Here is a 24,185-nt window from a genome sequence, read left to right as displayed (position 1 = left end):
ATTCTTCGGCGCTCAGCTTTTTTCACCGTCCAACTCTCACATCCATACATGACCACTGGAAAAACCATAGCCTTGACTAGACAGACTTTTGTTGGCAAAGTAATGTCTCTGCTTTTAAATATGCTATCTAGGTTGGCCATAACCTTCCTTCCAAGGAGTAAGCGTCTTTTAATTTCATGGCTGCAATCACCATCAGCAGTGATTTTGGAGCCCAAAAAAATAAAGTCTGACACTGTTTCCACTGTTTCCCCATCTATTTCCCATGAAGTGATGGGACCAGATGCCATGATCTTAGTTTTCTGAACGTTGAGCTTTAAGCCAAATTTTTCACTCTCCTCCTTCACCTTCATCAAGAGGCTCTTTAGTTCTTCTTCACTCTCTGCCATAAGGGTGGTGTCATCTGCCCTTGATATGTGTAGGCCTAGTTTATTTTCACTGCTGTATAGTATTTTATTGTGTGAATTTACCACAATTTTTCATTCTCTTCCTTTGAATTCTAACTATCACAAACAAAATATGAATGAGTTTATCTGCAAGCTGGACACATCTATATGGCCCGTCTCACTGCTTTATTTTGGTGTCTCTTTATACAGAGGAGTATAAACAATGTTTTTAGTTGGTAGGAAGGACACTTTAGTATTTTTGTTTACAGTTTGTGCTTTTGATCTTTTGGCTTTTCCAACCCCAAGTACATAAAGATATTTTATATTTTTTTTCAAATAGTTAAAATATATAGGTCTTTAATTCACCTGGAAAAGAGTTTATGCATAATGTGACTTGGAATTCACTTTTGTTTTTTTCATACCGTTAAGTAACAGACCCAGCATCATGTATAGTGAAGGAAAGTTACACAGCTCAAAATAGCCTGGAGTTAAAACTCCCCTCCGGGTGCTCCCCACCATTCTATGCAAAACAAAGAACTGTCTCACCGGAAGAAAAAAAAGTGGATATTAAGGTTGATTACGCCCAGCTCCCAGCTGGTCCAGCCTCTGGCCATCTCCAGAATTCCTTGCCCCAGCCTTTTAAGAGATAACTACTCCAAACAACCTTGGAGAAGAACAGGCCCCCTTAAGACAGCAGATTTCCACATATATGCCTATATATACTTACTCTTTTCTTGGGTTAGTGCTGCTGCTGCTAAGTCACTTCAGTCATGTCTGACTCTGTGCGACCCCATAGACGGCAGCCCACCAGGCTCCCCTCTCCCTGGGATTCTCCAGGCAAGAACACTGGAGTGGGGTGCCAGCTCACTAATCTGACTGCTGCCCCTTCTCGCCTCATTGAAGGTGATCTGTTCCTGTCATATGCGGTCTCGTTCTTTTTCGGAACCTCACTTTCTCTAACTCCTTTACCCTACATATAGAATAGGTCATCCTTTTCCTGCTGATTTACAATACCATCAAGGTTGAAAAACAAGTCCTGTGCATGTAAGGATCTTTTCTATTTCTTATCACTGGTTGATTTTTCTGTTATTATGTTAATTGTGCAGCATTTTAATTCCTTTAGCTTTATATTATATTTTGATAGCTTCTAGATCTATGCCTTATATCATGTTAATCTTCAAAATTAACTTTATTACTATTAGCTTTTTGCCTTTTTATTTATTTATTTATTTTTTTTTTATAAATTTATTTATTTTAGTTGGGGGCTAATTACTTTACAATATTGTAGTGGTTTTTGCCATACATTGACATGAATCAGCCATGGGTTTACATGTGTTCCCCTTCCTGGACCCCCCACCCACCTCCCTCCCCATCCCATCCCTCTGGGTCATCCCATTGCCCCGGCCCTGAGCCCTTGTCTCATGCATCGAACATGGAATGGTGTTCTGTTTCACATATGATAATATACATGTTTCAATGCTATTCTCCCAGAACGTCCCACCCTCACCTTCTCCCTCAGAGTCCATAAAATTGTTCTATGCATCTGTGTCTCTTATTCTGTCTCGCATATAGGGTTATCGTTACCATCTTTCAAATTCCATATATATGTATTAGTATACTGTATTGTTGTTTTTCTTTCTGGCTTTTTGCCTTTTTAAATTTAATTCCTTAATAATTTAAATTTGTCATATTCCATGAAAAAATTTATTTAAATTTGAATGAATTATATTAAATTTATAGAACTGATATCTCTGGTATTCTAACCATGAAAATAATATTTTTAATATCTTCTTTTAAAATATATAAACACTTTTATAGCTTAATCCCTACAATTCTTTCATGTATTTTGTTAGATTTATTTAGTTACCCTTAAAAAAATGTTTTTTCTTATACTACATTTAAAAAACTCTTTATTATTAGAGTGTAAGAAAGCAATCATTTTTGTATATTGGTCTCATAACCATACAATTTATGAACTCTCATTAATCCAATAATTAATCTGTATATTCTATTGAGTTTTCTATGTCGCTTGAAAATAATTACAGTTTTGTTTCTTCCTTTCTAATACCTATACCTGAAATTTTTTTTTTCTTGTCTGGTACTAGTAGGATCATTGTTTTCATCCTGACTCTAAAGGGAACACTTCTAAACTTTTCCAATTAAAAATCTTTTATGTAGGTTTTTGCTGGATACTTAAAGGACATTCCCTTTTTTTTTCTTCTTGTTTTGAAGGATTTTATTTCTTTATTTACGTTTATTTTTGGCTGCGCTGGGTCTTTGTTGCTGTGTGCTGGCTTTCTCTAGCTGCGGTGATCAGGGAGCTACTCTAGCTTTGGTGTGCGGACTTCTCAGTGCTTCTCTTGTTGTGGAGCACGGGCTCTAGGGACAGGGGCTTCAGTAGTTGTGGCACAGGAATTAGTTGTCCCGCAGCATGTGGGATCTTCCGAACCAGGGATTAAACACTGTCCCTGCATTGGCAGGTGGATTCCTAACCACTGGACCACTACCAGGGAAATCCAAGGGTGTTTCCTTTTATGCGTAGCTTGCTATGAGGGCTTTTAAGGACATTTCTTGGTCAAAAGTCTAGGTGTAGCTTAGGTGGGCTCTCTGTTTAGGGTTTTTAAGGCTGCAATTAAGGTGCAGAGGACCTAGCTTCTCAACTGGAAGCTTAACTTGGGAAGCCTCCACTTCCCATTTATGTGGTTGTTAGCAGTATTCAGTTCCTTGCTGCTATATCTTGCTTCTTGGTGGCAGCTGGATTCTTCAAAGTAAGCAAGGAGAGAGTCTCCTATCAAGATAGAGTCTTATGTAAGTAATCACAGGAGTGACATCCTATCACCCTTGTTCTCTTTAATTGGTTAGAATCAAGGTACAGATAGCCCCACACTCGAGGGCGGGGAACTACATAGAGGCATAAACACCAGACTTGCTTTAAGAGTTATATCTGCTCTAGTCTGCTCTCTGGTCTCCAGTGATTAATGCTCTTCTCACATGCAAAATATATTCACTCCCTACCAAGATCCCCCCAAGTCTTGCCTTGTTATAGTGTAAACTCAGTGTCCAAAATCTCAGACAAGATGAGCCGTCTGGGGTATAGCTTGTCATTACAGCTTCTGTGGACCTGTGGAACTAAAGAGACGAGTTATCTGCTCCTAACACACCCAATATACACTGGTGGAGAGGCTTAGGGTAACGGTTATAGACATTCCTGTTCAGAAAGGGCAAAAATGGAAGGTATGAAGGAATCACTGATCCATAACAGTTCAATCCAAAGATTTCATAATACCAGTTCAGTTCAGTCGCTCAGTTGTGTCCGACTCTTTGCGATGCCATGGACTGCAGCACGCCAGGCCTCCCTGTCCATCACCAACTCCCGGAGTTTACTCAAACTCATGTCCATTGAGTCGGTGATGCCATCCAACCATCTCGTCCTCTGTTGTCCCCTTCTCAACAATAATAAATTGTTGTTTGGAAATCCCAAAGTTTTCTTTTTTGCATATATACAGAAACAGAAGTAAGTACTCTTTGTTGTTTTCTTTTGCAATAATATTTTTTTACCCTTTTGGAAAACTTTTCTAACTTTTAAAATGTTATATAAAAACATTTATTATTTTATAATTTAATATGTTTTATTCTAAAATAAAAGAAAATGTACTTACTATTTATTTTATTATTTTTCAGGATGGGTCATTAACTTAAAAGGAGACATTGGAAGACTCCCCTTTTCAACCCACAGCTGCACAGTCTACGTTTAAGGAAGCTGAAAAAATGAAACATATCAGTGAGTCAGACTCAGTAGTAGCGGCAGTCAGACTTAGTTGCCCTGAGACATGTGGAATCTTCCTGGACCAATGTTCAAACCCGTGACATAAGGTAATTTGTGGCACAATGTCAATGCACACTATTCATAGTACAGTGAAAAAAGAATTGAGTACTTCAAATTTAGACATGATGGAGTCTGGAAAGACCAAACCTTGTTTGTTACAGTTTTCTAAGTAGCATGGAAAAAACTAAGGAAACATCTTACAAAGTGTTATGTGGCATTAGATGCAGAAAAAACACACAGTAACTGAAAGGCTAATAGAGCCCTGTATAGTTGACATTTCTGAATACGTCCTGAATGAAAAATCAGTGAAAGAAATCATGGTGGTGTTATTTTCCAAGGGTAAAGAGTAACTTGTCAGATCAAAGATTTGGCTGGACACAGAAAGTCTCAGTTAATACATCATGTGCAGTTTCAAGCGGGAACCAGGGCAAGAAAAGTTTCTGTAGAACAAGTTGCCCACCGCTTGGGTCTGATGAGCGCAGATCCGCTCAAAGTGTCTGTAGCAAATACGGATGCTCTCTGGAGTTTCTGGAAAATACCAGCAGGAGAACCACAGCCCAGACCTCTAGGATTTCTGAGCTAGTCTATGGACTGCTGCAGACTCTCATTTGAGAAAGAGCTTCTGGTTTGCTACTTGGCCTTGGTGAAGATGGAGGCTTATGCATGAAACATAGAAGGTCCATAAGACCTGAGCTTTCTATCAGGTACTGGGGGTAATGACTCATTAACCCCGAAGATTGGGTGTGTGCAATCTATTATCAAATGGAGATGCTGTAGGGACTGCCTGGGTGGTGCAGTGGCTAAATCTTCAAGCTCCCAATGCAGGGGGGCCGGGGTTCAATCCTGGTCAGGGAACTAGATCCCACAGGCTGCAACTAAAGATCTTGAATGCTGCAACTAAGGAGATCCCATGTGCTGCAACTAAGACCTGGCATAGCCAAATAAATAGATAAACATAAAAAAAAAATACAAGTGGTGTGTAAGCCCTCAGGCTCATGCAGGTCCAGAAGATACAGAGAGCTCAGCCCTCTTCATTCCTATCACGCTGCTTCCTCTCCTTCAACATATGACTATGGCCTCACGGAGAGTTCCTTATGGTCACTTGATGAGGAAGAAAAAACTTGAGCCCCCTTTAGAGGTGAGTCTACGTGCATTCTTCTTCCACTCATGAAAATGAATTTGCTCAGTCCTGTCTGACTCTGCGACCCCACGAACTATAGCCCACCAGGCTCCTCCATCCATGGAATTTTCCAGCCATGAATACTGGAGTGGGTTGCCATTTCCTCCTCCAGGGTCCATTCATGGGTGACCCTGAGAGATGACAATTCTCGTGTATTTCTGATAAGTGAATTGAGGATGCTCTGGAAGCACTGGAGAAAGCCCCAGGGCAGAAAGCAAAATGAGACAGATCAATTGCAGTTGAGGCTGAAATTAGAGGCGACCAAAGGTCAATGACGCGGAGTATTAAAGACGTCTGTTGTGGCTCTAATGTTATTTATTTCATTTTCATCTTTGGAAACGTGACTAAGTGGTGTGTGTGTTTGTGAATTGCTCAGTCGTGTCCAGCTCTTTGCCACCCCATGGACTGTAGCCCGCCAGGCTCCTCTGTCCATGGGATTCTCTAGGCAAGAATATTGGAGTGGGTTGCGATTTCCTTCTCCAGGGAAGGCCATCCTAACTGTCTGCAAACAGTACATGGAGATGAGAGCTAGGAGATGATGGATCCCCCTTCATGTTCCCTGGGAATAGATATTGGCAACAGCCCCTTGAAGGGACAGCCTCCACGGGCCAGAACAAAAAATTTCAAGACAGCTATACCTAGGATTCTAATACCCACTCCTAGGCCTGTATTATGAAAAACCGTCATTCAAAATGACGTCATGCAACATGCACCCCAGCATTCACTGCAGTGGTACCTCCAATTGCCAAGACACAGACTCAAGAAAAGGTCCCAGGTTGTATTTTGTTTTCCCCTCATTAAAAAAAAGAAGAAGGTATTTACTTATTTGGCTGAGCTGGGTCTTAGTCACAGCATGCAGGATCTTTAGGTGTGGCATATGAACTCTTAGCTGCAGCTTGCTGGATTTAACTCCCTGACTGGGGATTGAACCTGAGCCCCCTGCATTGGGAGGATGGAATCTTAGCCACTGGACCACTAGGGAAGTCCCATCCCTTCACGTCTGAAGCAGGTGGCTTTGCTAGGCTTTTAGGATGAGTTTCTGGCTGGGAGTGGGGAGGGGACATTGGGAGGAGATGGGCTAGGACAGTGTTCCCAGCTCCAAGCCTAAAGTCACCTCCTCTGTCAGTATATGAATGACACCAAGTAAGGCCTGTCTCTGTAGCCACTTCTTTGTCTCTGAGCTATATATATATAAGTGTGGTTTGGGGGATATCCTGTTTCAGCCCCAGTCCCCAGACCTAGAAATCTACAGGCTAACCTTCCCTGGTGGCTCAGATGGTAAAGACTCTGCCTGCAATGCGGGAGACCTGGGTTCAATCCCTGGGTTGGGAAGATTCCCTGGAGAAGGGTATGGCAACCCACTCCAGTATTCTTGCCTGGAGAATCCCATGAACAGAGCAGCCTGGTGGGCTACAGTTCATGGGGTCACAGAGAGTTAGACACAGTTGAAGGGACTGAGCATGCAGGGTTTGATAGATTTCTTCTTACTTAGCCTAGTTTGGTTCAAGAGGTTGTATGTAGATTTTTCATTTATTTGCTTTATTTTGTTTTTAACGAGTAGTATCTTATCTTGTCTGCTTGTTTGTCGAGAGGAGTATAGAGAGATTAAAAACCTAAACGGCTACTGTGACCCATTGCCCTTTCCATGTTCTTAGTTCATTGATTTTCCGCCAATTTTCCAATATGCTGATTTGAAGTTATGAATTTTCCTCTAAATTCTGTTTTTGTTGAAGCCCACAGATTTGCTGTGTAAGGCTCTTGTGTCATTGCTTGTTAAGGATTGGGTAATTTCAGTTTTGGTTTATTTTTTTGAAAACCCATGATGTCTATTTTTTTCTCTGTTGGCTAGCTGTGCAGATTACACCTGCCTGGTGTACCACTGAGAACCAGGCATGGAGCTTCTGCAAAGGTTTCAACTCATAGGTTCACTGGCAACTGGGTAGTAAGAAAGGAGTTATTTGAGACAGATTAATTGCTAACACAGTGGACTGAGCTTGAGCAAGGAGCTGGGAGACAGGAAAAGAAGAGGCTCCTGCAGAGACCCAGGGAGCAGCAACTTCAGCCTCAGGGCACCCCACCCTGCATCCAGTTCGCCCTGCCGATCTGGAATAACCCCTACTTCACCCAAAGTGTATCTGTTAACAGTTTTCAGTGTTGTTGCATTCATTCCCTCTCTCGTTATTCCCAATAACCCAATGATCTGGGTCTAAAAAGTTTCCCTGAGGTCTCATGACTTGGCCACACCATGCAGCCAGCAACTAGTAAATCTTGTAATTTCAGGCTGTTCTCTTGGATTCCTAGTTCATACACCTCTACAACTATATATGCATGAAATCATCCTCAGAGATCAAATATTTTAGCAAAATATTTGGTTTTGGCAAATAAACTCTTTTCACTGATTGGAATCTTTGGTAAATCATCCATATAAAACGAGTGTCCAAAAGAGTGTTATGGATTCCCTTGGGAATTCACATTTTTCTTAATTTATGGAAATTTTATGGTTGTGTGGAATGGATGAAGTACCTCCATGAAGCCCTAAGTCTCCTCGAAACAGTTTGAAAACCACAGATCTCTCCAAACTCTTCACTTTGTAGATGAGGAAGTAGAACCCAAAGAAATGGAGGGGACTAACCAGAGCACAGGCCTCCCAGGTAGCGCTAGTGGTAAAGGACCCGCTTGCCAATGCAGGAAACGTAAGTGACGCAGGTTTGATCCCTGGGTCAGGAAGATCCCCTGGAGGAGGGCATGGCAACCCATATTCAGTATTCTTGCCTGGAGAATCCCATGGACGGAGGAACCTGGTGGGCTACAGTCCATGGGGTCACAGAGAGTCGGACACAGCTGCAGCAAATGAGCATGCACACAGGTGATCAGAGCACACAAGGAATGGGAGACTGGAGGGGAACTCTGGTGTCTTGGCCACGGGATCGAATTCTTCCAATCACAAGTACCTGCCCACTGGCAGCCGGGACCTTAATAGGAATGAGCTCACTAGCTGTTTAAGGAAATGCTTCTCGAGTGGATGCCAGAGAGCATCTTTCAAGATGCTCTTTGAAAAGCAGGTTACAATGCTCAAATAAATTTTGGAAATGCCCTCCTACAATCCTCCGTAGCTGACTCCCAGAACACATTAATGTGTTTAAGGCCCTGAGAAGTCCTGCATAATAGAAAGCTGTTTATCTTTGCTTAATCCGCTTTAAATTTTTTTTTTTTTTTTTTTAAGAAAATGATGCTCCCTTTTCCTATGAATAGATCTTGCCTTCTGCTTTGAAGCCCAGAAAGGGTTTCTCTTAAGGAACGAATCTCTATGGGATGGTGGGGGCAGGTGGGGTGGACAGAAGGCTCAGGCATCATACCAGTAGGTACAGGATTTCAGATGTTAACACCTCTACCATTTCTCTTGCCTGGGAGTTAGCTGGCCAGTCTCTCTGGCTGGAGCAGGAATGAGGAATGAAGGAGACAGAAGAGGGGAAAGCAGTGTGGGAGCAGTGGGTGGTGCTGACCTCACACTGCACCGTGGAATATTGTATTTTTTGTACCTTCTGGGGGAGGAATAGCCTGAATGTGGCCAGCGGTCTGGAAGCAGGAGCATCCCCTAGCCTATTCTTGCACAATTCTGCTTCCTTCCTCTCATTTGAATCCATCTCCAAATCAATGGTTTCCCCTTTGAAATGCTTTCTCCTCTCCATTCCTGCTGAGCTGTCTTATTGCCTCCCTGCATCTGCCTCGGGTCAGTCCCCTGATGTCAGTCTCTACCATCAGACTGTACACACATCAGCCTGGTCCCCTTCAGACTGTGTGCATGAACGTGAATATCTGGATCCTGAACAAGGGTGAGGTTCTTAATGCTCTAGCCCCTCCTTTAAAATCTATCTCTCCTTTAAAATCAGAAATAGAGATGAGTAAATTCATGACCACCAGTCAGTTCAGTTGAGTCGCTCAGTTGTGTCTGACTCTTTGTGACCCCATGGACTGCAGCACGCCAGGCCTCTCTGTCATCACTAACTCCCGGAGTTTACTCAAACTCATGTCCATTGAGTCGGTGATGCCATCCAACCCCCTCATCCTCTGTCGTCCCCTTCTCCTCCCGCCTTCAATCTTTTCCAGCATCAGAGTCATTTCAAATGAGTCAGTTCTTTGCATTAGGTGGCCAAAGTATTGGAGTTTCAGCTTCAGCATCAGTCCTTCCAATGAATATTCAGGACTGATTTCCTTTAGGATATTATGACCACCAGAGGGCGCAGCAATTAAGGGTGTCGGAAGGAGGGTGCGAAAACTTCTTCCTGAAGTAAATCAACTCCACAGTCTTGGAAACAGGCAGCGTTTGAATCTAAGTGCAGAGTAGAAGACTGCAGCCTCGGTCACCACGTGTGACCTCTTCGTCACTTTCACTTCAAATGCAATAGAATTCTGTTATATCGAAACACACGGTGTCATCATTTTGGTTACACCTGGACCTAATTCCGTCCCTTCATATATGTGCAGGCAAAGAGTGTTTAGAATTGGTTTTCAGTTTTGTTTTCAGAAATGTGAATTCTGTTGAGGGAATTCTTTTCTAATAAAAAGGTGACCATTTTGGTTCCAGTACAAAGCAAGGCTGGGGAAAACAATGTGGGCAGTAAGATTGTTCTGGGCTAGCCTTCAGAAAACGGTGCACTATGATGTTATTTACCATGTGACTGACAGTAATGAGAGTGGATGTCCATTGAGCACCTACTATATGCCAGTAAGTGTGCCTGGCATGTTATCAATAGTATCCCTCATTCTCATGATAAGCTTGCAAGATTGTATATTTTCATTTATTAGATATGAAAATTGAGGCTCAGAGATATTGAATGACAGCCCAGAGTTATACAGCCAGCAAGTGGTTGGGGCAAGAATCTATCTCTAGCTGTGTTTGACTGCAACCCAAGTGACTTCCCATTATCTGCACATTTTTTACCTTTTGATGTTTTCATAATAAAATCCACACTTTTCTTCTTGTTTCATTTAGGCTAGGCTAACTGTTCTAACAAATAATCCCAGACTGTTTGTGCTTGTGGTTTAATAAGATCAAAACCTTTCTTGCTCATGTTCATGTCCAATGGAAGTCAGACAGGGGCCTCTGCTCCACGTGGTCCTTCAGAGGCCCAGGCTCCTCTCATGTGATGGAGCTGCCATCTTTAGGATGTGGCCTCCAAGGTCTCCATGAGCCAGATAAAGAATGGAAGGCCACGCACAGGAGATTTGGATGGGCCAGGCCTGGGAGAGACACACATCATTTTCCAGTGGTCTGAATTAAATCACTTGGTCCTAACCTAACTGCAGGAGGGTCTCTTGTTGTTTAATCATTAAGTCATGTCCAACTCTTTCGTGACCCCATGGACTGTAACCTGCCAGGTTCCTCTGTCCCTGGGATTTCCTAGGCAAACATACTGGAATGGGTTGCTATTTCCTTCTCCAGGGGATCTTCCCAACCCAGGGATCAAATCTGTGTCTCCTGGATTGGCAGGTGGATTCTTTACCTTTGAGTTACCAGGAAAGCCCAGAAGAGGGTCTAGAAAATGTAATTTAGCCCCATGCCCAGGAAGAAGAAGAGAAAATAGATATTGATGAGTGCTGTTTCTCTCACACCTCCCTACCTCATGAGGTTGTGGTGGGGATGCAATGAAATATTATGTCTGCGTGCTTTATCCACAAGAGCGATTATGGTGTCTTAAACTGGGAAGAAAGGGGCTAGAGAGAGATCGAAGATGAGATATATCTGAAGAGAAACTGTGATGACCTGGTGGTTACGAGCATGGCCTTGAATCTGCCCCAGAATCTGAGGGCTTTGTGCTGACTATTCTACTGAGGACTGTCCTTCTCCACGACAGATAACCCTGGCTCCTTTGGGTCTGTTGGTCACGTGGCCCATGAAACACAGTACCTGGAACCACAACTTGAACTTGCTGCCCATTCAAAACTGAGGTTTGTTGAGTCATCAGAGAAACGGAATAAAAATTTAGACTTTTGTGCTTTCAAAATCCAAGAAAGCCGGAAGTATTATGCCTCTTCCTTCGTATTGGGTTTTTTGGACTCAAGTGAACTTTCTGACCAACCCAATATTTTAAGGTGCATGGTGGAGCAATCTGCTTTTTACCTAAGAGAGACGTGCCAACATATCCCAGACAACTGAAACTTAAAAATGTCCACCAATGTGGTGTGTGTCTGTGTCTGTGGAGATACAGCTCCCACTCCTTGCCATAGACATGTCTTACTAGTGTATTTAAGGTACTCACCAGCTACTGGTCACCTGTTCCAGTTAGCACAATGTCATCAGTATAGTGGACCAGTATGGTGTTCTGCTGTATCATGACTGTGCAAGAAAGTTAACATACCCCTGGGACAGGGCAGGGAATGTGGACCACTGTCCTTGCTAAGTAAACGTCAACTTTTTTGACTCTACCCACTGAAGGATTGCTAGGCACAGTGTTGATCTGTCCCAATTAAAGACACATATATAGACTGAATATGGGTCTAATCTTGCAGTACTCCATTGTCAGGGGCGAATTTAATCAGAAAACAATAGAGGCCACTTCTTTCATCTTTCCAATCTTTGTTGGTGGTGCTAACTCTGAAATTCCTCCAAAAATGTGATAATGCTTCTGATTAATTTGGAGGTTGGTATTAGGGATGGGGAAATTTCAAGGACTTCCAATTGACTCTTCCAATTGTAATGACCGTTACCCCACAAATCAGGCCAATACTGTGAGGAATCTGTCAGCTGCTAGGTGTATGCTAAGCTTATCTATCCTAACTATATATTTGGGAACTTGGAGAATAACCACAGAGTGTCCCAGATGCACTGGATCCTCGGGATCCACTTTGATCGGGACTTAGAGTCTTGGAATTCCCTTCACCATGGACTCTGAGTCTGTGAACTGGCTTAGGGGTAAGGGCCACAGTTTTTCCTTTGCATTGGACAATGTCAGCCTACTATTTTCCAGATTGAGATTTTTTTCGTGCATATAAATGTGGTAGCATTCTAATTGATCACCCACTTACCTTAACTCCAGGACACCAAAAGCTGTTCATAGCAGCCATAAATCCTTGCAGCTCAAGGAATCTCAAATGCCCTCCAACTTGCTTCCTATTAAGTCATTTTGTTATTTGTGCTCTGAAAGCCACTGTTGAGTTTCTCTACGATGCTGATATCTTCCTCACCAATGTGTTTTTACCGCCTTAGCAAAGGGTATATTCTCTGAGTGGCAGGTTTTTGGACCGTACCTGGGATAAATCTGTTTAATATTCCCACCTCCCCAAGCCTTCTGACGTCTTCTTGAGCACTATGCCAACTTGGCATTGCCACTTTATTTACTGTAGTCCCCTGTGGAGTCAGGCTCCAAGTAACCATCCCAGCAAACTACCCAGTTATTCTTGACACAAATGAAATTACGAGTCATATGTGAGTTACCACATGTTAGTGAATTCTTCACTCTCTAGTCCTATATTTTGCCACCCTCTGGGCTAGCACCCTCAATATTGGTTTCCATTTGTGATCTTCAGTTGATGCTAGGTTTTATCATTTCTTTCCTATCTAGGCAACTTCCTCTAGCAACAGAGATTTTGTGTCTCCATCTGAGCTTGCTAGGACCTGACTTTAACTATCAATCTGGAGACAAGGAGGGTTGCTGGAACAAGGTTAACTTTGTCTTGAGGACAACAAGCATTATCTTGTGAAGAAACCACTTTGGGTGAGATCACTGAACATTCTCTAGGCAAGCAGAGTCTAGTATCCTCTGGCAAAGGTGCTTCCTTGAGGAGGAGGCTTAAGGGAACTTGGAGTTTCAAGATGCTCGGTTCATTCACCTAAGTGTCTTCATCCTAGAGCTCAGAGTCCCACGCGTTCCCTATTGGGGTTCTGACTGGACATAGAATATTTGCCAAGTTTCTGCGTTTTATCTTGATGGCAGGTATGGAGCTCTTATTTTTTATTTTTAGATTAATTATTTTATTTGGAGGATAATTGCTTTACAGTACCGTGATGTTTTTTGCTATACACTAACATGAATCACCCATAGATATACATGTGTCCCCCCTGGAATGCTTAAGATCAGGTCCTTGTCCTGATATTCAGCCCAGTCTTCCCTGATACTGCCTGAAAAAAAGACTTCTTTCAATATTACCATAGCTCAGTCGCTTGAGTCGTGTCTGACCGACGCTTTGTGACCCCATGGACTGCAGCCTGCCGGGCTCCTTTGTCCATGGAATTATCCAGGCAAGAATACTGGAGTGGGTTGCCATTTCCTTCTCCAATATTGGCACACAGGTCATCTGAATTTTAGATCATGACTTAAATTGACCTCCCTGAGCCTGTTTTTATTTAAATGTGTTTAGTGCTGTCATCAGTATCCACCCTAATCCACAATCCTTGTCATTCACATTGTTTCTGTATTAGTGACTGCTGTGACCACTTGCTCTCCACCGGGCATTGCCTGACCTCCCTCCACTTGCACTTTATCCCAGTTAACGACACTGAAAATTGAAGAAATGGATCTACCAAAGGCAGGGGGATTACTCCCATTCCACGTACCAGCAAGGGACCTGTTACTCTCAGACAGGTGGACTATTCACCTCCCTAATTCCACCCAGAGGATTATTTTCTAGAATCACTCTTGGACAATTGTTTTAGCCCATGTTTTCTAGGCTAGGACAGAACTTTAAGCGAAGCTCAAGATGTTAATGTTCAGTTCAGTTCAGTCGCTCAGTCGTGTCCGACTCTTCGCGACCCCATGAACCTCAGCACGCCAGGCCTCCCAGTCCATCACCAACTGCCAGAGTTTACCCAAACCCATGTCCATTGAGTCGGTGATGCCATCCAACCCTCTCATCCTCTGTCGTCCCCTTCTCCTCCTGCTCTCAATCTTTCCCAGCATCAGGGTCTTTTCAAATGAGTCAGCTCTTCTCATCAGGTGGCCAAAGTATTGGATTTCAGCTTCAGCATCAGTCCTTCCAATGAATATTTAGGACTGATTTCCTTTAGGATGGACTGATTGGATCTCCTTGCAGTCCAAGGGACTCTCAAGAGTCTTCTCCAACACCACAGTTCAAAAGCATCAATTCTTCGGCACTCAGCTTTCTTTATAGTCCAACTCTCACATCCATACATGAATACTGGAAAAACCGTAGTCCTGACCAGACGGACCTTTGTTGACAAAGTAATGCCTCTGCTTTTGCAAGACTAGGGGGATGAGGGTGAAGGAAAACGGGAAGTGAGTCAAGGAAATAAGGAACTTCCCAGGTTGTTACTGTATGGCCATTGTGTTACAAGTGGTGGAAAAACATTCAACTCAATTGGTTTGCATGCTCAGGCTGCACTTGGGATTTTCTCCACAAGATTTTCAAGGAGAAACTAGTCCTCAGAATAATCCATGGAAGGGAGAAGTGGGGGTAAATTTTTATGCAGCTCCCTTCCATCTTCCATTCCTTAGGGGTACTAATACCACTGTGTCACGTTATCTGGCACTATGACCAGATCATGCTCAGAGAGCCAAGTGTCATGTCCTGAGTGTGGAGTTTTAGCTAAACCTAGTTGTGGAGGGCACCTCAATATGGCAGGTGGTACACATTGCCCCACGTGGCTGGGACCTACCTTAGACTTCTGCTCAGGTAGGTGGCAGCAGCACAGATCAGGAGAGAGGCAGAGCCTCAGGAAGGAAGCCAAGGATTATCATTCAAGGAAGCACAAAGTCTAGTGTCGCATATACTGTGCTTCAGGATAACAGAAACAAATTAGGTTCATGTTACTCCTTCCTTGAAGACTACTTAGCCAGATGTGATTCTGTTACTTTCAAGGGCTCAACATATTATAAATGAGGGCTTAAAGGTGAACATTGCCCGTGAGATCATGCAGGTGTGCCTAGTTTTTTGCAATAGCTCTGCTCCTGAAAAGCATGGGAGAGGTCCATGTTTCAAGAATCCCGACGATAACCCTTTCTGTAAAATGTGGATTCCTTTTTTTGCTATGAATGGTCACGCTCTAATTTAGCGGTGGCAAGAGTCCAGTTTCAGAATAATGGGTTTTCTGAAAGGTCCACATAATCCAGGGTTGGATCCCGATCTCCAAAATCTAATTTTTTGTTTCCTCAGGCCAGACTGAATTTTTTTTCCCCTGGGGATAAAGCCAATGGCTTCCAGATATTGTACATCCTCAAGTGAACTTGAAGGGCATGCATTTTTCTCTTGAGATGGCTCCTGGCTTGCAACTCTGTACTGGGTTTTGTGGAGCTCCATAGTTTGGGACAGCCACAGGTACTGGTGAAGGAAAACCAGAGTGAAGCTTTCACTAACATTAAAAAAATTTTTTTTAAATTGGAGTATAGTTGCTTTACAATGTTATGTTAGTTTCTGCTATACAACAAAGTTATATGTATACATATAATCACTCTTTTTTAGATTTCCTTCCCATTTAGGTCTCAGAGCATTGAGTAGAGCTCCCTGTGCTATACACTCGGTTCTCATTAGTTATCTATTTCATACGTAGTGTCAATAGTGTATATATGTCAATCCCAATCTCGCAATTCATCCCACACCCAAGCCTTCACTAACTTTTGACAGCAGAACATACAAGATAAGAATAAAAAATAATAATAAAAAAATCACTTAGTCGTGTCTGACTCTGCGACCCCATGGACTATACATTCCATGGAATTCTCCAGGCCAGAATACTGGAAGGGGTAGTCTTTCTCTTCTCCAAGGGATCTTCCCAACCCAGGGATCAAACCCAGGTCTCCCACATTGCAGACGGTTTCTTTACCGGCTGAATCACCAGGGAAGCCCAAGAATACTGGAATGGGTAGCCTATCCCTTCTCCAGCAGATCTCCCTGACCCAGGAAAGGAGCCAGAGTCTCCTGCATTGCAGGCAGGTTCTTTACCAGCTGAGCTACCAGGGAAGCCCAAGCTAAATGAGTTCAGTAGGGTTGACCTTTTAGGATTTGATGGAAGAGATAATCATTGTAGTGACAGGTTCACATTTCCACAGTAGAAAAAGAATACTTTTCACTGTGATGCTTTCTCTTGCTTCTATGGCTTTACTTCTTCATCTAGAACTTCTCTCTATTCGTGGTGTGCGGGCTCAGTAGCTGTAGCGTTCAGGCTTATTTGCCCCACGGCATGTGGGATCTTCCTTCCCAGGCCATGATCCCCTGCAATGGAAGGTGGGTTCTTACCACAGGACCACCAATGAAGTCCCTAAACATCAGTGTTTTAAATACACAATTAAAAGACAGATGCTGTCAGAGTAGATTAAAAAAGCAAGGTCCAGTTATATACTTTGCACAAGAAACTCACTTAAAATATAAATACATCATTAATCGTGGCCAAAATGGTAGAGCAGGAAGATTCTGAGCTCTGTTCTTCCTTCAGGCACACAAAGTTTACAGCTATTTATAGAGCAAAGATTGATGAAATACAGGAAGACTATTAGCAGAAAAGATCGACAACTAAAGATATATAGAAGGGACCACTGTTGGACCAGATTAAAGACCTAAACGTAAGGCTGAACACTATTAAACTCTTAGAGGAAAACAGGCAGGACACTCTTTGACATAAATCAAGGTCTTTTTTGACCCACCTCCTAGAATAACGAAAATAAAAACAAAAATGAACAAATGGGACTTAAAAGCTTTTGTACAACAAAGGAGACCATGAACAAGACAAAAAGACAACCCTCAGAATGGGAGAAAATATTTGCAAATGAGGTGACTAACAGGAAATTAATCTCCAGAATATACAGACAGCTCATGCAGCTCAATACCAAAAGAACAAACAACTTGATCAAAAAATGGGCAGCAGACCTGAAGAGACATTTCTCCAGAGAAGACATACAGATGGCCAAAAGGAATATGAAAAGATGCTCAACATCACTGATTATTAGACAGATGCAGATCAAGACTATAGTGAAATACCACCTCACAACAGTCAGAATGGCCACCATCAAAAAATCTACAGACAATAAATGCTGGAGAGGGTATGGAACCAAGGGAACCCTCCTTCACTGTTGGTGGAAATGTAAATTGGTACAGTCACTATGGACAACAGTATGGAGACTCCTTAAAAAACTAAAAATAGAACTACCATATAACCCAGCAATCCCACTACTGGGCATATACCCAGAGAAAAACCATAATACCAAAAGATGCATGCACCCAAATGCTCATTGCAGCACTATTTACAATAGCTAGGACATGGGAGCAACCTAAATGTCTATCAATAGAAGAATGGATAAAGAATATGTGATATATATATATATATATACAAATAAAATGGAATATTACTCAGCCATAAAAAGAAACAAAATTGTACCATTTGCAAAAATGTGGATGGACATAGAGATCGTCATACAGAGTGAAGTTAAGGTTAAGTCAGAAAAAGAAAAACAAGCATTGTATATTAAGGCATATATGTGGAATCTAGGAAAATAGTACAGATGAATCTATGTGCAAAGCAGAAACAGACACAGACATAGAGAACAAACATATGGACACGAAGGTGGGAAGGAAGCAGTGGGATAAACTGGGAGATTGGGACTGACATGTATACACTACTATGTATAAAACACATAACTAATGAGAATCTACTATATAGCACAGGGGGAAGAAAAAAGAAGATACAACCTGTTTGTAGGGCGTTAATTTTAAGTTAACTTTAAAATGCATTCCAATATGTATTGCAAGTAGTGAAAGTGTTAGATGATCAGTCATGTACAACTCTTTGCAATGCCATGGTCTGTAGCCCACCAGGCTCCTCTGTCCATGGGATTCTCCAAGCAAAAATACTGGAGTGGTTAGCCATTCCCTTCTCCAGGGGATCTTCCCTACCCAGGAATTGAACCCAGGTCTCCTGCTTTGAAGTCAGATTCTTTACTGTCTGAGCCATCAGGGAAACCCCCAATATACATTCAGTCAGTTCAGTTCAGTTGCTCAGTTGTGTCTGACTCGTGACCCTATGAATCGCAGCATGCCAGGCCTCCCTGTCCATCACCAACTCCCGGAGTTTACTCAAACCTATGTCCACTGAGTCGGTGATGCCATCCAGCCATCTCATCCTCTGTCGTCCCCTTCTCCTCCTGCCCAGCATCAGGGTCTTTTCCAATGAGTCAGCTCTTCGCATGAGGTGGCCAAAGTATTGGAGTTTCAGCTTCAACATCAATCCTTCCAATGAACACCCAGGACTGATCTCCTTTAGGATGGACTGGTTGGATCTCCTTGCAGTCCAAGGGACTCTCAAGAGTCTTCTCTAACACCACAGTTCAAAAGCATCAATTCTTTGGTGTTCAGCTATCTTTATAGCCCAACTCTCACATCCATACATGACTACTAGGAAAACCATAGCCCTGACTAGACAGACCTTTGTTGGCAAAGCAATGTCTCTGCTTTTTAATATGCTGTCTAGGTTGGTCATAACTTTCCTTCCAAGGAGTAAGTGCGGACAAATACTGTTCGACTCCACTTATGTGAGATACCTGCGTGCACATGTGCTAAATCGGTTCAGTTGTGTCCAACTCTGTGCGACCCTATGGATTGCAGCCCGCCAAGCTCCTCTGTCCATGGGATTCTCCAGGAAAGAATACTGGAGTGGATGTGAGATACCTAGAATAGTCAAATTCGTAGAGTCAGAAAGTAGATTGGTAGATGCCAGGGGCCAGGGACGGGGTGAGGGGCAGGGGAGGAGTAATAGGGAGTTAGTGTTTTAATGGGGACAGAGTTTCAGTTTAGGAAGGTGAAAACTTCGGGAGATGGGTGACGGTGAGAGTTGCACAGCAACGCGAATGTACTTAGTGCCATTGAACTGTACAGTTAAATATGGTTAAAATAGTATGTTTTATATCATGTGACTTTTACCACAATAACAAAACATTAAAAATAACTATGGAAACAGTAAAAAGATTCGTGGTTGCCAGGAGTTTCGGGGGAGAGAGGGATGAATAGGCAGAGCACAGGAGATTCTTAGGGCAGTGAAACTATGATGGCAGACACGTCATTATACACACGTCAAAACTCCCGGTATGCACAACACCCAGAGTGGACCCTAAGGGAAACTATGGGCTCTGGGTGATAAGGACGTGTTAAGATAGCTTCATGCAACCGATGTACCAGTGTGGTGGGGGTTGTTGACAGAAGGGGAGGTTGGGGGTGGGCAGCAGGCATATGGGAACACTTTGGACTTACTGCTCAGCTTTACTGTGAACCTAAAACTGCTCTAAAAAATTAAAGAGGAAAAGAAAATGATCTGGAAGTCCCACAGAAATTCAGAGCCTCCCCAGTTCTCAGGCGTCAGGAATGCCCTGTACCTAAGAGTCTAAGGCGTTCCTTTGTGGAGGCCCAGATTTAAACAAGTCAAAGAGGGACATTTGCGACTGGAGAAGTCCATGAGGAAAGTTCCTGTGGCCAGGATCCTGTGGCGAGAAAGGGGAGGCAACAAAGAGTGGGTAATACGGGCCTGGGATCCACGCCCCTGCCCACTAACATCTGGGTCCGCTCAGCCCCCGCCTTGGCTCCCTCCCTCTTTCTTCACTGCATGGCATTGCTTTCTCCTCCCTCAGATCCCAGGCTCAGTCTTGTCCTGTCTCCTTTCACTCAGAACTTCTTAGCTCTCCCATGAATGGTAAGAACAAGACTGGCTCCTCTTTTCTTGTGTCTCCAGGGTGGCCTGCAGGGTGCTTAAAGCTCGGCCACAACAAACTGGCTTTGAGTGAGCATTGCATTATGTCTTTATCTCTGTTCTACAAACATGCCTGGTCCTTGCAGAAACAGACCCTTTGGCAGTGAAGCTCCTTTGACCCACATTAGTCCCAGGAAATAGAAGAGATCTCCTTGGTGGTACTGAGGCTATGGGTGACTTGATTCTATTTCAATAAGATTCTGAGGATTTTTCTGAATTCAGACTTTCCTAGCCCATTTTTTTCATTCATTTTTTCATTGATTCATCGCAATTTTTAGGCCATCGGGGGCCAGACTGAGAGCGAAATGGTCTCTGGACTCCTACAGTCTTTTCAAGTGTGTAAACCTGAGCTTGGCCACTTACTAGCCTGAGTGACCTCGAGAAAGTCCCTTAACCTAGACTATAAGTCTCAGGTGATCTTTGTTTTACCTCATGGAATAAATAAGGAAATATATGTAAAATGCTAATTGAAATTCTGGATACAAGTGATTATTCAAAACCACTCCCTCGGCATCAGTTTCTCTGTCAGGAACTCAGGTGCAGGTCTAGGTGGGCATAGCCACCATACTGGGCACTTACCCTGCGCCAGGCACTGTGCTCTGGACTCTATGAGCAGAGCCCCTGTTAATCTTCACAGTAACCACTTTGGCGAGTATTTTTATTGATAGTCACGGGCTGCAAACTACTGGCCTCTGCGGCTCTGAAAGGCCCTCTCTACCAACTGACTGCTTTGTGTGGTCTTTGATGGTCTCCCAGGACCCTGTCGGCTTTAACAAGGCTCAGTGATCTGCCAAGAAGGGAGGTGTGAGGCTGATGGGGTGCCATGGGAGTGAGCGGCCAGGAGCGGGGAGTGAAATTTGTTCTCACAGCACCTGGTCTGGCTGAAAGGAAATCCAGTAGATGTGTGTGGGCTTGCAGGCCTGTGTGTGTGTGTGTGTGTGTGTGTACGCAGACCTCTGTGTATGTGGGTGTGCAGGCCTGTGTGTGTGTGTGTGTGTGTGTGTAGCCCTGTGTGGGTGTGTGTGTAGCCCTGTGTGGGTGTTGTGTGCAGGCCTGTATGTGTGTGTGTGTGTTTGTGTGTGTGTGCACATATGCAGCCCTGTGGCCTTCACTCTGGATCTGGTGGGGAGCGACCCTGACTGGGTTGATGGGAGCACCAGTATTATTCTTATATAACCATTTCAAAGAAGTTTCCAGTAACAATAGTGATAGTCAATGGGGTTTCCAATGTTTAGAAAAAAAAATGTGCCAAAAATTCCAAGCCTGGGGCACTGTAATAATAGTGGAGATTTTGTTCAAAGGCTGCTTTGCATGGTAGGAGTCTGACTTATTAAGATCTTCACCTTTGCCAGAGTCTAGTTCTTACCTCTCAGAAGGAAAGGGGGCCAGGTGGACCTGACACCTGCCTTTCTCCAGGCCTCCTGGCCTCTCTGGGTAATGAACATCACCTTTTGCATTGGTTTGTGTGTATTGGGGGAGGGGGTTGGGAGCTGGAGGAAGGGAATGGACTGTAGAGGTCAGTGCCTTGGGAATCTCATTTTTGGCCTCATCCTGGGCATTCTCACCTTCCCAGAATGAGCCAGTACATCATTGGTAACAGAGTTCACTACTTGGACTCACAATCCAGCATGTCACTCAATCTCTCTGAGCCTCAGTTTCCTCATCTGTAAAATGGGAATAGTCATAGGACCCATTTTACAGACTTGTGAAGATTAATGAGTTAGTAGAGAGCATTTAGAAGAGCATCTGGCAAGTTTAAGCGTCATATAAACTTAATGTTGCTGTGCTTGAGAAAAGGAAGAAATGTCACATCTCAAAAAGAGTCTAGAATCTTGGGAAGTTGGAGCTGTCTTGGTCTGGTCTGGTCCAAGCTCAGGGTGACTGTTAGTGACTGCACAGAGTTCAAAACTTTGTGTTCATCTCATGTCTTTCCCCATGGGAACTTTGTTTTCGGAACTCCAAACCCACGCTCACAGGCTTGGAAACTTCCCTTGTACAGTACTGCATCTGACAGTTGCCATCTCAGAGGCAGAAGGGCTCCATGAGTCAGGCTGTGGTGGCTTCTCGGGTAGATCAGAAGCCTGTGCCAGGCAGGCTCCCAGGTGAGTTGGAGATGCCTGCCTTCCTGCTGCCCGCCTCTCCCTGGGCAGAGCTTCCTCAATAGACTCTTTGTTCTCAGGACTCTGCCCAGCCCCACCCAGTCTTTAGCTCTCCCACAATCTGGGCTTCAATCTTCACTTAAACCACGAAGCCCTTGCATCAAACCACAAGAAGAAAACCACATGTCTTTTGAGTTGGGCAGTTTGTTTTTTCCTTCCTCTCTTCTTTTTTCCCTCTTCCCTTGCATCCCCACCCCAACACACACACACGCGCGCGCATGCATACACAGACACACACACTCTTTTATTCCACAGCAGTTTTCCCATCGGGAAGCTGACTTCTGGTTTCATGAAACAAGGTTGCCCAAGATTTTGTCCTGGAACACATAAACAAAGGGGTGTCCAGAGCCATTAGGACACCTGGGAGACCAGCTACCCTCTGTCCTGGACCCAGAGGCGTCACCTAAGCTGCCATCCCAAGAACATGGCAGGTCTGAGTTGAGAGCTGCCTCGGGTCTGCAGAAACTAGAGCTGTGACCCAGCCTTGCACCTGGAGGCCTCTGTCAATGCCAGGCTTGTGGATTCTTGAGTCCAGTGAAGACTGTGGCGTTAGTGCTGACAGCCAGGCTCCCATTGGAGCTGCCCACACTCAGTGGACTTCCGGCCTAGGGAACACAGGCTGCCTGTCTAGGACTGTGGAGTCCTTTGCAGGGCAGGCAGGGAGAGACAAGGTGGATGGAGTAGGGGAAAATGTTAGTGTCTCATTGGCTTGACTGGCTCTTTGGTCTGAATTCTCACTGCAGGTGAGACAGCCCCAAAGTACTTTCTGTAGGAAAGAAGGTGAAGTGCCTTCAGAACAAAAGGATTCAAGGCACAGCCCCGAAGTCACAGTGGAGGGTGGGATGGGCTCTACCAGGGGTCATGGATTCAAATACTTTCTGGGCCCAGGCAGGTAATTACAACTTGCAAAGGGCCAGATGTAATAAAACACATGGCAGGCTAGACAAATAATTTAAATTTTAAAATTCTATTTTTGAAACTTTATTGTAGCCAAATAAAACTTATTTCCTGTACTAATACATTCTCCCCTGCCCCCAGGCTGTGAGTTTCCAGCCCCCTTGTATACAATTCACACTTCTGCTATTCTGACATAGAAGGCGTCTTAAAGAAAAGTAGCAGAGTATCTAAATCATGGCACTAGGTTGGGTGTTGGTAGAACTGTGATGAAAAATACAGGCTTTGGTGTCCACCCATGGTATTCATTCCTCATTTTAGCTGTATGATCATTGGATAGGTTACTCAATGCTACTAAGTCTCAGTTTTCTCATCTGCAAGATGAGGACGATGAAAGAATCCATCTCATGTCATGATGAACCCCTTCATATACCAGGCATAGCTCAAGAAGCAATGATGGAGATATTCTGCAACCCCCTTCCAACAAACCCACACAAGGCTAAATGTCTTTTGCCAAAGAGCACCTGTTTGGTGAACTGAGGGTTAATGTTTTCTGTGGTTCTGGTCTGTGGCAAGAGAGGTGAGTCAGAGTCAAGGTCAGATCTGCATGGGCCGGTCCTTTCCCTGTGAACACAGAACAAAAACTCTCTTTATAGTTGGGCTGTTAATTTTAAGTTCAGTAAAGGAAGGCCGGTTGGGGAAGTTTTCCTGTTGGGTCTTGGAATTTCCCACTAGACCTCCAGTGTTCACCTCCAGCTGGGGGTGCTTGACCCACTTGGGTCACTAGTGGCCCACTGGCCCTGATCTTAGCAGAAAAAGCTGGTCTGCCCAACACTGAGGAGCCTGGGGTGGGTGGGGAGGGGAGGGGAACCCGTCCAGTTCCCTAGAGATATTTGAAAGAGGGGCTGGAATAGGCTTCCTGAAAAATACCCATCTCCCCAGGACCTGTGCACTTGTTACTTGGAAACTCCTTGAGGTTGGAAACCACCTGATCTCTGAATTGCCAAATGCTCAGCACGACATCCTCAATAAAGGACCCACTCGATACACATTGAAATAA

General features: G+C 43.8%; 1 protein-coding gene across 2 annotated transcripts in view; it reads left to right on the top strand.

Moving 5' to 3' along the window:
• Positions 1-24,185, top strand: part of ZBTB7C (zinc finger and BTB domain containing 7C) — a 456,655-nt gene that overhangs the window by 1,178 nt on the left and 431,292 nt on the right. Inside the window, exons 2-3 of one of the 2 annotated variants that reach the window (XR_014075147.1) lie at positions 4,065-4,256; positions 12,952-14,206. The gene's annotated coding sequence lies outside the window, so the exon portion shown is untranslated. Of the gene's footprint in view, positions 1-4,064; positions 5,701-12,951 lie in introns of those variants that run through there. The other variant, XR_014075146.1, reaches the window with a different exon arrangement.

The sequence above is a fragment of the Giraffa tippelskirchi genome, chromosome 14, assembly GCF_054371585.1.
Source record: "Giraffa tippelskirchi isolate mGirTip1 chromosome 14, T2T-mGirTip1v1.2.pri, whole genome shotgun sequence".
Taxonomy (NCBI): Eukaryota; Metazoa; Chordata; class Mammalia; order Artiodactyla; family Giraffidae; genus Giraffa; species Giraffa tippelskirchi.
The sequence above is the reverse complement of the archived record's forward strand: the minus strand, read 5'-3'. Positions and strand labels throughout refer to the sequence as shown.